General features: G+C 35.4%; 1 protein-coding gene across 2 annotated transcripts in view; it reads right to left on the bottom strand.

The window, feature by feature from the left end:
* Positions 1-5232, bottom strand: part of znf532 (zinc finger protein 532) — a 44270-nt gene extending 39038 nt beyond the window's left edge. Inside the window, exons 1-3 of one of the 2 annotated variants that reach the window (XM_015340159.2) lie at positions 4950-5232; positions 3960-4118; positions 2764-2865 (exon numbers count right to left, since the gene is read on the bottom strand). The gene's annotated coding sequence lies outside the window, so the exon portion shown is untranslated. Of the gene's footprint in view, positions 1-2763; positions 2866-3959; positions 4119-4261; positions 4338-4949 lie in introns of those variants that run through there. The other variant, XM_015340160.2, reaches the window with a different exon arrangement.
* Between the last annotated feature and the right edge of the window lie 7783 nt (positions 5233-13015).

Below are 13015 nucleotides of genomic sequence, written 5' to 3'. Positions count from 1 at the left end.
TCCTTCTGTATTTGGGAGGGTTCAATTTATGATTCATCAATATACACATTAAGGAAACTAGAAGCCCTATTTTTACTTTGCTTCCCAGAGAGTTTTGCAGGGCATTCAGTGATCTATTAACGTTGGAAATGGGTCACAATATTTCCAGTCCTTACTGGAGGCTGGTAGTGAGCTTATTATTCATTCCTACTCCTGGTTATGTACCGGCACTGAGTGTAGCGTAGGAGGCAATCTGAAAATTACATATTTTCCACACATTATGTATATCATTAACTTATTGAATAAAGGAGAAACCTCTTAAGGTTTGCAAGCACTGTAGCCAACCCCAATCACATTGTGTTAATGGAAATGTACTGCCATTTAGTAAATGAGAGCATAAGAGGGAGAAATGTATTCAGTATTTACATTAACATCATAAAAGATCATAAAAATAAGGATACAAGTTTGCAATTTTCCCCAAGAACACTAGTGTTAGATTTCAAGGTCTAGTCAAAACTAAGCGGATGCAACTTCTGCTTACATTTAAAGTTTTTTTTTCCTGGATTTTCTCTATCTTGTTGATTAACCATATAAACAGTAGGGGTTTATATGGTTATAAACTGAAATAACAGTTGTATAACAACATAAAACAAATTTGTATTTAAAAAAGTCCCCACTGCAATTTTACTGTTTTTACTGTGTACTCACAATTGTTTATATTGTTTTTGAGTGTTTCATCCATAGTAACAACTATTGTACAGCACAAGGAGAATGAGGAAATGCAAACGCTCCAAATCATCAAAACTTTCATCATTTTGAGATTTGGCCGTCTTACCAGCACAGTACAGGACATTTGGCGCCAGCTAGAGGCGTAGTGCTTCTTTCCCTGTCACCACTGCAGGCACCCAGAAAGTCGCCAGAAACACCCCTTGGCGGAAAACTGAGAGAGCCCTGGCTGACTAATTCCAGCTCCCTGCCCGCAGGTGCTCTGCCAATTGTGCACTTGGGGAATCTGGGTCAAAGCTGGATGATTGAGAACTTGCAACGCCTGGGTCACGGAACTCAACCAATGCTCACAGTGAATGTGCTGCTTTGAATCCCACATGACAATTTATCATACAGTATGTTCATGACACCCATTATTAAGAAAACCCTTACAATATATGCCACAAAGAAATTTGCAGGTCATAGACTTTCATTTTAAAGAAAAAATGAAACGGTTGCATGAAACTAGCCTTTAAAACACAAGCATTATATATTACTGTAAGTAATCCCATGAAATCTTGTGAAAGAATCCCATGTGCATTAGAATAATGCTTAGAAAAAGCAGGCTTTTATAATCTATCACTGTCAATAAGTCCACAGAGCACCTTAAAACATCTTTTGTAGCAGAAGAACAAGCAAGCTGTCACACACTTTTCTTCTTGCAGCTGCCTTTTAGAAGACAATATAGTGTACATGTTTGTACACCACACAGTCTGTTAGATGATGTTCTCTGCATCCTGATAGTGATATGCCCAGAATGAAGATGTTTCCTAAGTTAAACTAGATTGCATCACTCAGATGGCACTTAAAAATGAGATCTTTAATTCTGGTGCTGTTGCAAGTTGAAGCTATTAACATCTATTTCAAATAATTATTTTGTTTGTGTTTTCTATGTTCTTTCAAGGAGGGAGGTAGTTCACTTTGTGTTTTAAAATGTATTTCCTTGGGTCTCTAAATGTCATTTATGTGCACTCCAGAGCACTCTATTTACATGATTTTGCTGGTAAATTATTACTTTGATAATTAGCACAATCAACATAGGAATTAAAGAGGTACTGTATTTGTATTTGTTGTTGAACGGAAGGGATTGGAAAAGGTTTCAAATAAAGCCGTTGTGCTCCATAGGATGAAGCAGGTATGGAAGATGATGGGATGAATGGATTTCTTGCATTTGTCAAACATTCTAGTCAGATGTATTGGAATATTTAAGGAGAAATCATAAAAATACCAACTGGTTCACACTTTTTACCCAACATTTTAATGGATGTAAATCTGCACAATGTATTCGGTTGCTCTTCAATCAAAAAGCAGAAACACTATTACAAATACTGTAATTCTACAGTAATACTGTAGAATGACTATTAATAAAGAAGCAAATTCAAACAAGGTGGGGAAACAATCATGTAAACATACTGTAGGTTTACTTTTCAACCACCAGTACATTTCTGTCTACTCCACTACACAAGACAAGAATCCCAAAGCTTAAACAGCCCATATGCATTTCCAGTCGAAAAATTGTGACTTTAAAATAATCAGTTAACCCATCTAGTCAGCCTTTGCTGTTGACCACTTGTACTGAGGTCTCTAAACCACGTGCATAACTCTTTAAGAAATGAATGCACTGACAGTTAAAAGTACATTTTGACTGCAAGAGTCCTGCTGTCATACTAAGCATCACAATTACTGGAGACCTGAAAACACCTACTCTGGCTGTGAAAAATCCATTACTGTTTCCTTTAACAGTTTGGTTTGAATTTCTCAGTATTTCATTAAGAACCTGATAAAAGGTTTAGGATTTATAAAAATTACTGACCTGTTCAAGGGTGGCCACAAAAATTACAAACCTTGGAGTTCTACATATACCAGTCCTTGCTACTTATTATTACTGCTTATTATTTTAACATTTGATTTTATTCAACATTCTTTAACTTTAAACATTCAATGTTATTTAAAGATTCTTTAAATAGTTGCATAATGCAGCATTACAAATTCTGTACAATATACAGTACACATGCTCACCTGGCACCTTCTAGCCACTGGTTCAGGACCTCCACCACCTCAGTCTTGGCCCTAGTAACCCAGACCACTCCAGTTTTCTGTTGTGAAGGGTCTTTAAAAGACCTAATAAAAACACACAAAGAAACTTAGGTTTATCTGATTTTTTATCTCAATACTGTGTCATTGGGAAATTATATTTGTTTTGTATAATGAATGAAAACTGCAACTTACACGAAGGAAAATCTTTAAGGGTTTTTTGTCCTATGTACTGTGGGTCCTTAGCTATTAAAAAAGATAAGACAGGATGTGCAATGGCAGGGTCTGTCTGATGGACAGATGGATTTGTTTTCCTGCGGCAAGTGTCCATTGTGTAAAACCTCTCTGAGCCCGTTAACTATACCTACTGTTTTCACATTAAACTATGTGAGGTAAGAAAACACAGAAAAAACATCAGCAAAAGCACCAACTTTAATTCCTCCTGCCATCACAAATGACAGATTTTAGATGGAAAGTTGCCCATTAATTAATCAAGAGGTCTATGACAAACAAAAAAAACTGGTACTGAATACTAGGCTGAGCTTTATGACTTGTGGAAGATAAATTATTTTCTCCCCCTTTTGACTTGAATGGCATGTTTTCTCCCAAGTGAGAGAAATAGAATTTCTGTGTGATGCCAATTCATCTTGAGACAAAAATAGCACAGAGTGCATACTTCTTGCTAATGGTTTAGCTCAGATGGATATTTATCAAGTTTTTTTTCAAAACCAGCTCAAGAAAATACTTTACAGTGTCACTGGAGGTAGAGTTCATCACCAGAAATAACAAATGAAGGTCACTCTGCACACTCATTGTGCACTGAAAGATGTGCAACACTGGAAAATACCCATGCCTCATTTGCACACATATAACCTAGAGGAACTTGGGTAACCTCTTTTCAGAGCCGTTGGGAATGAATAACAATCTCAACTTTAACAATAGCACAGAATTATGCACTGCTGGGTGTGCAGCAAATACAACAATAACAGATTACAAAAATCAATGTATAAACAATTGATTGATTTAGGCATGCAATATAATTTGTGAGAGAAATGTGTCTGTATTTTTGCATTTAAACAACACATATACTGCAGAAGGCCGTGTTTCATTATTATCATGCTGAGTTATTATTTCCCTGTTTTCAGCCACAAACACAATATAAAGATCTGATAGTTCCAAACCTGTTTATGATGCACTGCTTCTGCGAGAGCTGTCAGTGATGTTTAGACCTAAGGTGAAGTCTTGTCCCTGGGTGGCCAGTTTAGAAGAATAAAACAAGGACAGCCATGACCTCAGCACCAGGTTTAGCCATGTATCCATCAGCATATTTCAATGAGTACCTAGAATTTTTTTTAAAATGCAAATGATCTCAAGTTAATATTTCAATTAAAGGTAATACAGCAATACCCACATTTTAAATATAATCAGAGATAAACAAGGACAAAAAAGAGAATGAAAAAAATCACGGGGATGTTAAAATTACCTAGCAGCAGCAAAGAGACCTAGACTGCTGCCCACCCACAAAATGCTGACTGTGGCAGTCACGTGACATGGTTGCTATGCCGTCTTGAATCCTGTCACTAACCTAAACCTCCTTGACTCCCAAGAATAAGACAAATTTGTCACTTTTGCAGATGTTACATGTTTTGACTGATCACCGCATGTGTGTCCCTTAGCTTTTTTCACTGCGGTCACAACAGTACAGGATCGGTCTATTTTCCGCTTTACCCAGAAGGCACTTCGATGTGCTGCTGTATCTCTTTGTGAAAAGTGTGAAAGAGTGTTAGCACCGCAGGTACCTTCGACAGATTTTATCAACGCATTTAGTGGATTATCGGTTTGATGTTAATGCTTCTTTAAAAAAAAAACGCAAAACCGTAATCGTTTTCAGGCTTTTAATGTGTATGCAGTAAGGACTGGTTGTCATACCCATGAGCCATCGCGGTCTGACTGCGGACAGCTTCTGTCCTGCTTCCCTTACCCTGCTTTGTGCTATGACTCCAAATAAAATCAAGCTTTCCGTTTTACATTACAGATGGGTAGCATGCGTACGTCGGTAACGTACACTATAAGTTACGTATGAAATTAGAAAACATCAGTAACCACCTCATAGGTGGTTTTAGATTGATACAATTTCGTTTCTAAGGAATTCTGCTTCTTGGCATGCTTACCCATCAGTCTCCGCGGTCCTGCAGAAGCCCAGAGTTACGCAGATCCTTTTTTTATTTAGCAAAGATTGCTGTTTTGCTTTCCCCCCTTCTTTTAGCAGAGAAAACGTTTCCCGCATCAGAGAGAAACAACTTCTTTGCTTGCATAAAAAAAGATAATTTGGGGCATCGATTGGTCAGTCTAAACGAAAACCTTGGCTTTGCACTCTGCCTATCTTTCCACCTTTTGCAGCAGCTGTATTGAGAGTCGGGTATCAGCCAAACGTTAGCTGCTACTACCCATCAGCCTTTGCTCTGGACCCGAATGGTACCTAAACAAAATGATGCGGTTAGGGGACGTAAGAGATCTAGGGATTACATCGTTTTTGTTTACCTCTTTTCCATTAGGAAAAAAAAACACATTGAAAGGTGTTTCATGTGATATATATTTTAATCTGCCTTTTTTATTATATTTGGTCAATAGCCTGAACCTTTTACTTTGTCTTAAATTTAGGTTTTGTATTTATCAATAATAATGTGCTGAAAATAGTGATTAGTTAAAAATTAATACAAGTTTGATCTCTCTTTTCAGATGTTCATATTATTAAACTTTTTGCATTTGTCCTACATTTTACTAGCTTTGTATTTATCAATCAGCAAACATGAATAGCCTGTCTCTCTGTGTCAAGATTTCCCAATAGTAAAAAGAATTAGTGATTTATATCAAAAAATAGATTTTCTTTAAAATTAGGAATTATTTTCAATTTGGTATTGGTGCATTTTATAACTCTAATGTGCTCAATTTTAGATACATTGTGAAAGAAACAATGGAAAAATGTCAATGAAATATTATGGAATAAATCTAGAGCTGAAAGTGCTATGCAAGGCAGATTCCTAATTTCCAATAGTTACCATTTGTCTTTAAATATTCGCTTAAAATAATTCTTAATAAATACATACAGTATACAGTACAACTGTGTCTGTTAATTAGATTTTACAACATCACAAAGAAAACCTTTACTGTTACAAATAATAGGTTACATGAAGTAGAGGTGTTAGTGTTCATTAGTTAGAACTATGGAACTCAGTAATTGTACATTTTTTTTACACAAAGGGTTGTAAGATTTTGAAACAAGCTACCTAGCCATGTTATTGAAGCCAGTTCCCTGGTTAGCAAATGATAATTGATCTCTAATTTAAAGGTTAACGGTAAACAATATAATATATGTCAGAGTCTGGTAGTTTATGAAAACCTGTCCAAATACAATAAATGTATTTATACATTTCTGTAAGTGGGGATGATTCACTCTTTTTCCAAACATTCAACCACTTTTATAGAGATTTTGTAGTAGACTTAAAGGTTAACACTGATACTTAAGTTTGGTGGATCTGCATTTCAGTCACTTCATCTGCATGTTGTGAATCTGCATGTAGGAACTGTGAATATGAATAGTGAGAGCTCCAGCCTATCAATCAAGCTGGAAGTGAAATACTAGAATGTGGTGCTTCCTTGTGTGAAAGACTTTTAGGCAAAGACACAGAGTGTACAATATTAAAAGTGAATTCTCCCTTTGTCCATCAATTCCATCTATTTTTTAACCAATTCAGGGTTGAAGGGGAGTGGGAGCTTATCAAGACAAGCAACAGGAACAAGACATGGTACACCCTGGATGGAACATCAGTCCATCACAAGGCTGACAGACACAGACACCCACACACTCAAATCAGGGCCAATTTTCCCAGTAGCCAATTAACCTACCAGTATGTTTTTGGTCTTTGTGAGGAAACCAGAGCACTTGGAGGAAACTCAAGTGAACCTGGCAAGGACATACAAACTTATTAAAGGTAGCACCCCAGGCCCAGAATTGAAAACAGGGCCCCAGTACTGCGAGGCAGCAACACCACCTGCACCACCTATTGTATATTCCTTAGTTTTAAAATATTTTTCCTGTTTGCTTGATTTGGTTTTAGACAATATGGACTGTTAAATATCATTCTAATTTCTATGTTGGTATTTTGCATAAGATCACTCACTGTGAGTTGTCCTGCACTGCATACAAAAGTCATAGTTTTGTTGATTTTAAATTTATGTTCATATTATGTTCCTTACAGCTAAAGTACAAGCACCCACAGTTTTATAGGACAACAGTAGCATCTAGAAAACATCACCAGTCTGTGGCCAAAATCTCAAATGACATCTTACCCTGTGGATCCTAGACATGGCAAATCAATATGTCAGCCCCATTTAGCTGAAGGCCATTTCCTGTGCAGAATTGACCTTTTCATTACCAGTGTAAATTCTTTTTTTCATCTTCACAATATACCTAAAGCTTTAAGAGACCTCAGGCAATAAAGCACTACTTTTATTAAGTATGAGAGTCATTTTTTGTTTTTGTTTGCTGGTTTCTATTTTTGTACATACTTTTACCCATGTAGAAACATTCTTTTCTGTTGAAGTGAGGTGGAATTATTATCTGTCACATATTAAAATGCATTGTTCTTACTTTCAACACTTTTTATTTGTAGCTTTATGTTGCAGAATGTCCAACTTGTTGCTGGAGAGCCATCCATGTTCAATAAGTGTTTCATTCAATACAGGGAAACAGAAAGCTGAAGCCTAGCCCAGCAGACAATGGGTGCAAAGCAGAATACATATCGTTACAAATGGCGGGTTACAAAAATGGTGAAATTCAGGATTTGACTTAGCTGTTTAGTCAGTAAGTGAAATATATGTTCATAACCCCCAACTTGTAAATGATTTCCGAGCATTTGGTATAATCAGAGGCACATGAATTCTTTGTCCTCTGGCACAGCTTTGATGAGAGGAGTAATAATCCAGGCACATTTGGTTAAACAAATATTTGGTACAATGACACTCAAGTTACTCTATGTACAGTATTTACAGTACGAACAAGGCGTTTCAGAGGCCTAACATTCTGGTCACCCAGAAAATGCCAGACTGCTACTAAGCACTAAACTGCCATAGGCTACAGAGGCTCATTAAGAGACGAACTGCGTTCTAACTAAAACCAATGCAACTGGCAGTTAAATCTCTTTTTCTGCACCCTGGATGCCACAAAACAAATGGGAGTCTAAATTATACAGTATTCAGCTCTTTGTGCTGGCTAAATTCTACTTTGGGCTTTTTTTGTCCCTTAAAGACAAGCATATTGTGCATCATACAGTACATGCACACATACATATGTACAGTAATAGGTGTAGCTCTGCTCTATCCCTCCTGGTATTTGATCATTGTGGCTTGTCGGCTCAGAACGCACTCAATTTCACTACCTAGACAGTGGTGAACTCCCCCGTGCCAATAGGGTTTTCAAGTCTAATTTTTCAAGGGGTATCATCATCAACAGTGCCATTCATTCACGTATGTCACAGTAGAATTGTCACAATGTAAATGGATGCACATTGTTCAAACAACTGTTGGTAAAAGGTCCTTTTTTGAAACTTTGATGAATTAACACCTGCTTTGAAAGTATACGAAGTTATCAAAGTGCATATGAAGTGGAAAATATTCACAACAAAATAAATGGGAAAACTCCCACACACTTTATTTTTGTCCAGCTGAGACAAAATAATTTCTTACTGTACCTGCCTTCACAGTACACTGTCACTCAGTGGATGCCTCAGTGATTTTAAAAGCAAACAATTACTATCAATTAGCAATTAATGTCAATTAACAATGACATGTAGAATAAAAGCCTGTTAAATAGAGTGTGAGGGAGATTTGCATGACTTTATTGCTACAAATTGTACTGCAGTTTGACAAAATGCAGCTCTTTAAATGATTCCTGCCAAGTTTTAAAATTAGCCACCCATCAGTTAGGCAATTATTAGAATACCATGTAAATACACAAAACACTTGGAAAATGGTGTCCTTTTTAATTTTACACTGTATATATATATACATTGAAGCTAACTGCTTTACTTACAAAGGAAACAAGGTCATATTTTTAACAACTACTTTTGTATGTGAAAGCACATTTAATGTTATATCACTGGAACATTGCAGCCCCTATAACTAATAAAATCAATGAGGTCATACTTGTTGCATTACATATTACAGAAGCGGATAGTATTTGTATTGTTAGCTTTGCATTCAGGATGGTATTTTCATACTGTCTCAGTTATTGATCTTGAATCATTTAATATACTGTAGGAATATCTAATTTGAAAGTAAGGATCTTTAAACGACTCCACTTTACTGTATATTAATTAGCAAAACTTAAAATGTTCCCCAGAAATTAATGATTAAGGGCTGCTTATGAACTGGGAAAACACTGTATTAAAACAACTAACATCACAACAGCTATAACAGGAATGATATCTTGTTTAAAGGGTATCTGGTGTTTTAACAGTGTAGGTGATATACTGTATGGTATAATATTAAAGACAAAGTCAGGAGATACACTTGATTAGAGGTTATGGTAGCAGGCCAAAGGCAAAAAAAACAACAGTTTCAGCAAGAGAATAAGAGTTTGGGGAAGACAAACAATAAACCATAAAGGGGAGCTATGTACTGAAGGTTTAATATTCCCGGCAACAAAGGTATTTTTGTTCTTTGAAATATGAAAGTAAAACATGCTGCTCTCTGTCACTATTTATTCATGATTCATTTTCTTAAAGAGGCTGAGGACTGTAAAGTGCTATTTTTACTATCTGTTCTCTAAAAAATACATTTGTAGTTTAAAGGCTCCTCAAGAAGATTTAACTGTATTAGCATAAATCGCTGTGGTTATTGAGGCAGCTTAAGTGGCTAAAGTGGCTAAAGTCCTTATCAAATGCTAAATGTTTTCCTACCAAGCTTTGGAGTTAGCCACAAGGAGATAAGTACTTTGAATAACTATTCATAAAATGCCTTTCATAATCTGAAAAAGTTTATCACATCATTTTGTTTGCTTTTAGTTCACTTAAATTGAATAAAGGAACACTTGCTGTTTTATTTGTTGGTTCTGTGGTTTGCATAGTAATAGAAACCATGTTTTAACTGTGCCTAAAGCAAAGCATGGACATTTAAATTAACTACATGTTTATTCTGAAGAATTCAGGGCAATCATGAACTTGATCTGTACACAACTTTCCCAATTTAAAATCAAGGGCTTGCATCACCACTGTATGCAAAGTGTCGGCACACTGCCCATCTAATTAATTTACTGTGCAGCTGGCAGGTTGCCCACAGTGGAAAATAAGGAGACAAACTTAACTTAATATTTTCCATTGGGAATTAAGTAACAAGCAGTAGAATATCACAGTGAGAAAACTGTGATGAAAATGAAACAGCTGAAACATAAATCTGTGCTCTGTTTGCCAAAGCACAGAAGAAATGCGTGGATAATATGTATCAGATCAATATCAAAATGTTAATCTGTTGGCTAGTTGTAAGCAGTAAGGGACAAATTACAACAATAAGTACAGAGTACTATGGTAACAGCTATACATTTCAGGAAAACAGCACTAAAATTTACACCAGTGAAGGTATTATCTGAAAAAAACATGTGAACAAAATATTACAATTTTTCTTCTTTCTACTTCTCAGTGTAAAAAATACCCAGTACATCTTCCTTTATAGCTCCTACACTAATTCAGCTTCAAACTCACACCTGTAATGAAACCGCTATTACTCAGAGCTATTTTTTCCTTTGGATAGAATATAGTAATAAAAAAATATCAATAAACAATATTACAACCTACTGTATTATGTTAACACAAAGACCTTCTTTAAATGTTACAGTACTGTACATTTCAACTGTAAAATGTAATAAAAACTAGCAACAATTAATTAAAACACATTTTCAAAATACTATATTCAGTGAAGAAGGAAGAAGACTTGTGACTTGTGAAACAGATACTTGTGAAAAAGATACCTGACTTGCAAAAAAGATACATCAAAGGTCCTACAAAGATTGGTGCACTTTCCTGTAAAATCTGTTTTGCACGAAAAATAAATAATTCCTGAATGAGTATTGGGAAGCAATCCAGAAGAAAATGGTTTAATACAGATTCTCAAGACAATCAGTTTCAGATACTTTATTAAACATTTTTGACAAGCTCATACTTGTGCATATAAACATATGGGCCTGTATATACACTCTGATTTGTACAACACAAATTAACACTGCCATCTTCTGGTGACTTCAGAGATCTCCTTGAGCTGTTGAACTAGTGTTTGAGCCGGGTACTTAACAGCAGTTTCAAGTGAGTTCTAGAAAAATGAGCCAGTATGGAGACAAGCAGAAAATGCACACCAAGAAATAAGGTAGGGTACAAAATAAGATACATTTGGTTGATTTACACACATTTAAAACAAGCATACAATAATTTGAGATAAAAACCATTTGTGTTCATGTGCTATGGGTCTTCTCTAAATTGAATAGCTGTACTTCTGACTTGGAAAGATGTTCATTTGGAGACTGTTTTCACAAAAAAGTGTCATATTTTGCAGATGATATAAGTGGTGGACATAGAGAAAATGCGTGTCCAGTTGCAGGATATTTTCAGGTATATTTTTTAATATATTTTTAGAATATTTAGTCATTGGCATTCAAAATTGATCTTGCTCATTTAAATAATGCATCTTCAGTGTATTATAATATGTTTGATTACAATATATAATTCTTCAAATCTTGAATCTACACATTTGAAAAATCTTTTTAATTTACAATAGCTGATATTTGTTTGCTATTAACCAAACAACTAATTTAATCTCTGTCTTTTCCAAGCCATTATTTAGATTTCACATTGTCACCTATGAATGCCAGAAGACTGTTGTACTGGTACTGTTGCATTCATTCTTCATTGGTCAATGGCAGAGCACTATCCATATTAGATTTTGATTCACTGACAAACGAAGGACAAAATCTTACCATATGAATTGAGACATGAGCAAAATTTTATTGTTCACCCATTACAAAGTAATTATGAATTCCAAAAGCTGACCCGTGCATCACTAGTGTGCACATTACTTCAATTAACAGACAGTGTGATGATTTAGAAAATAGTTGTAATAACGCATATTCGCAATGCGTGAGTGTCAGTGTTTTTACTTTTAGGAATACACACAAGGTATACACAGTTAATTATACATTCTGTTAATTATATTCCTTAACAACTGCATATCCACAGCCTTTAATCTTTTAACACCTGAAAAAAACATGTTCTCGTAAAGACATCTTGAAAAGTTTCTTGTATACAGTTACTTCTCTTCCCAAGGAATATAGGATATAATATAATAAATATAATTTATTTTTATGCACTTCCACACAAGGTTATGGATTGCCTTATAATTAACTGAATGGTCACTAAGCTATTCTTATATTGCCATGTAGGTCATGTTATCATCTAAGTTGTTCTGAGAGATGCCTTCATCAGGCTAAATTTCTGAAAATCTGGAAGTATTTGATCCAGAATATAATGTGGGTAGGGTAAAAGTTCAAAACAATGCACAGAACTGTAGGGCTAACTTTATATGAGTTTTCAGAATGGCACTGCTCATCAGTGTCCCACAATGCTTTGTGCATATAGTTAGCTTCAGCTTCCAATTACAGAAGTGCAGAGCATGTTGTCCTAAATACTGATTCACTATCTCCTTAGAAACGGGTAGCAACAACAACACTATATCAGTCTGAAACTATTATCATGAATTTACTGGAACATATTGGTTTAGAGATAATGAGGCACTCACCGTTTGAAGATAACAAATATGATGAATCGATGTCCAACCTATTCAATTGAACAAAACACTTGACGTAGTTCTTTGAATTTTTACATTTTCATCTGGATGACTTCATAGTGGTTTTAAAACATTCCTGATATTTAGTGCATTATTATGTTTTACCCCTGTGACATTTTGAAAGCAGTCCCTTGCATGCTGTCATGCTGGAGCAGATGGGAACTTGGTAAAGCCAAGACTATGAAGTTGTGATGTCCTGGCCTTTTGTCTTTTCATAACTGTACATTGGTCATTATCTTCCTTAGAAATATCCTGGTCTGACATAGGCAGACAGAGATATGAGTTAGAGAAACTTCATAAATTAATGTAAAAGTTCAAATTTGTTTGCAGATCACATAACAAATTATGT

Source organism: Lepisosteus oculatus, chromosome 3, assembly GCF_040954835.1.
Source record: "Lepisosteus oculatus isolate fLepOcu1 chromosome 3, fLepOcu1.hap2, whole genome shotgun sequence".
NCBI lineage: Eukaryota > Metazoa > Chordata > Actinopteri > Semionotiformes > Lepisosteidae > Lepisosteus > Lepisosteus oculatus.
The sequence above is the reverse complement of the archived record's forward strand: the minus strand, read 5'-3'. Positions and strand labels throughout refer to the sequence as shown.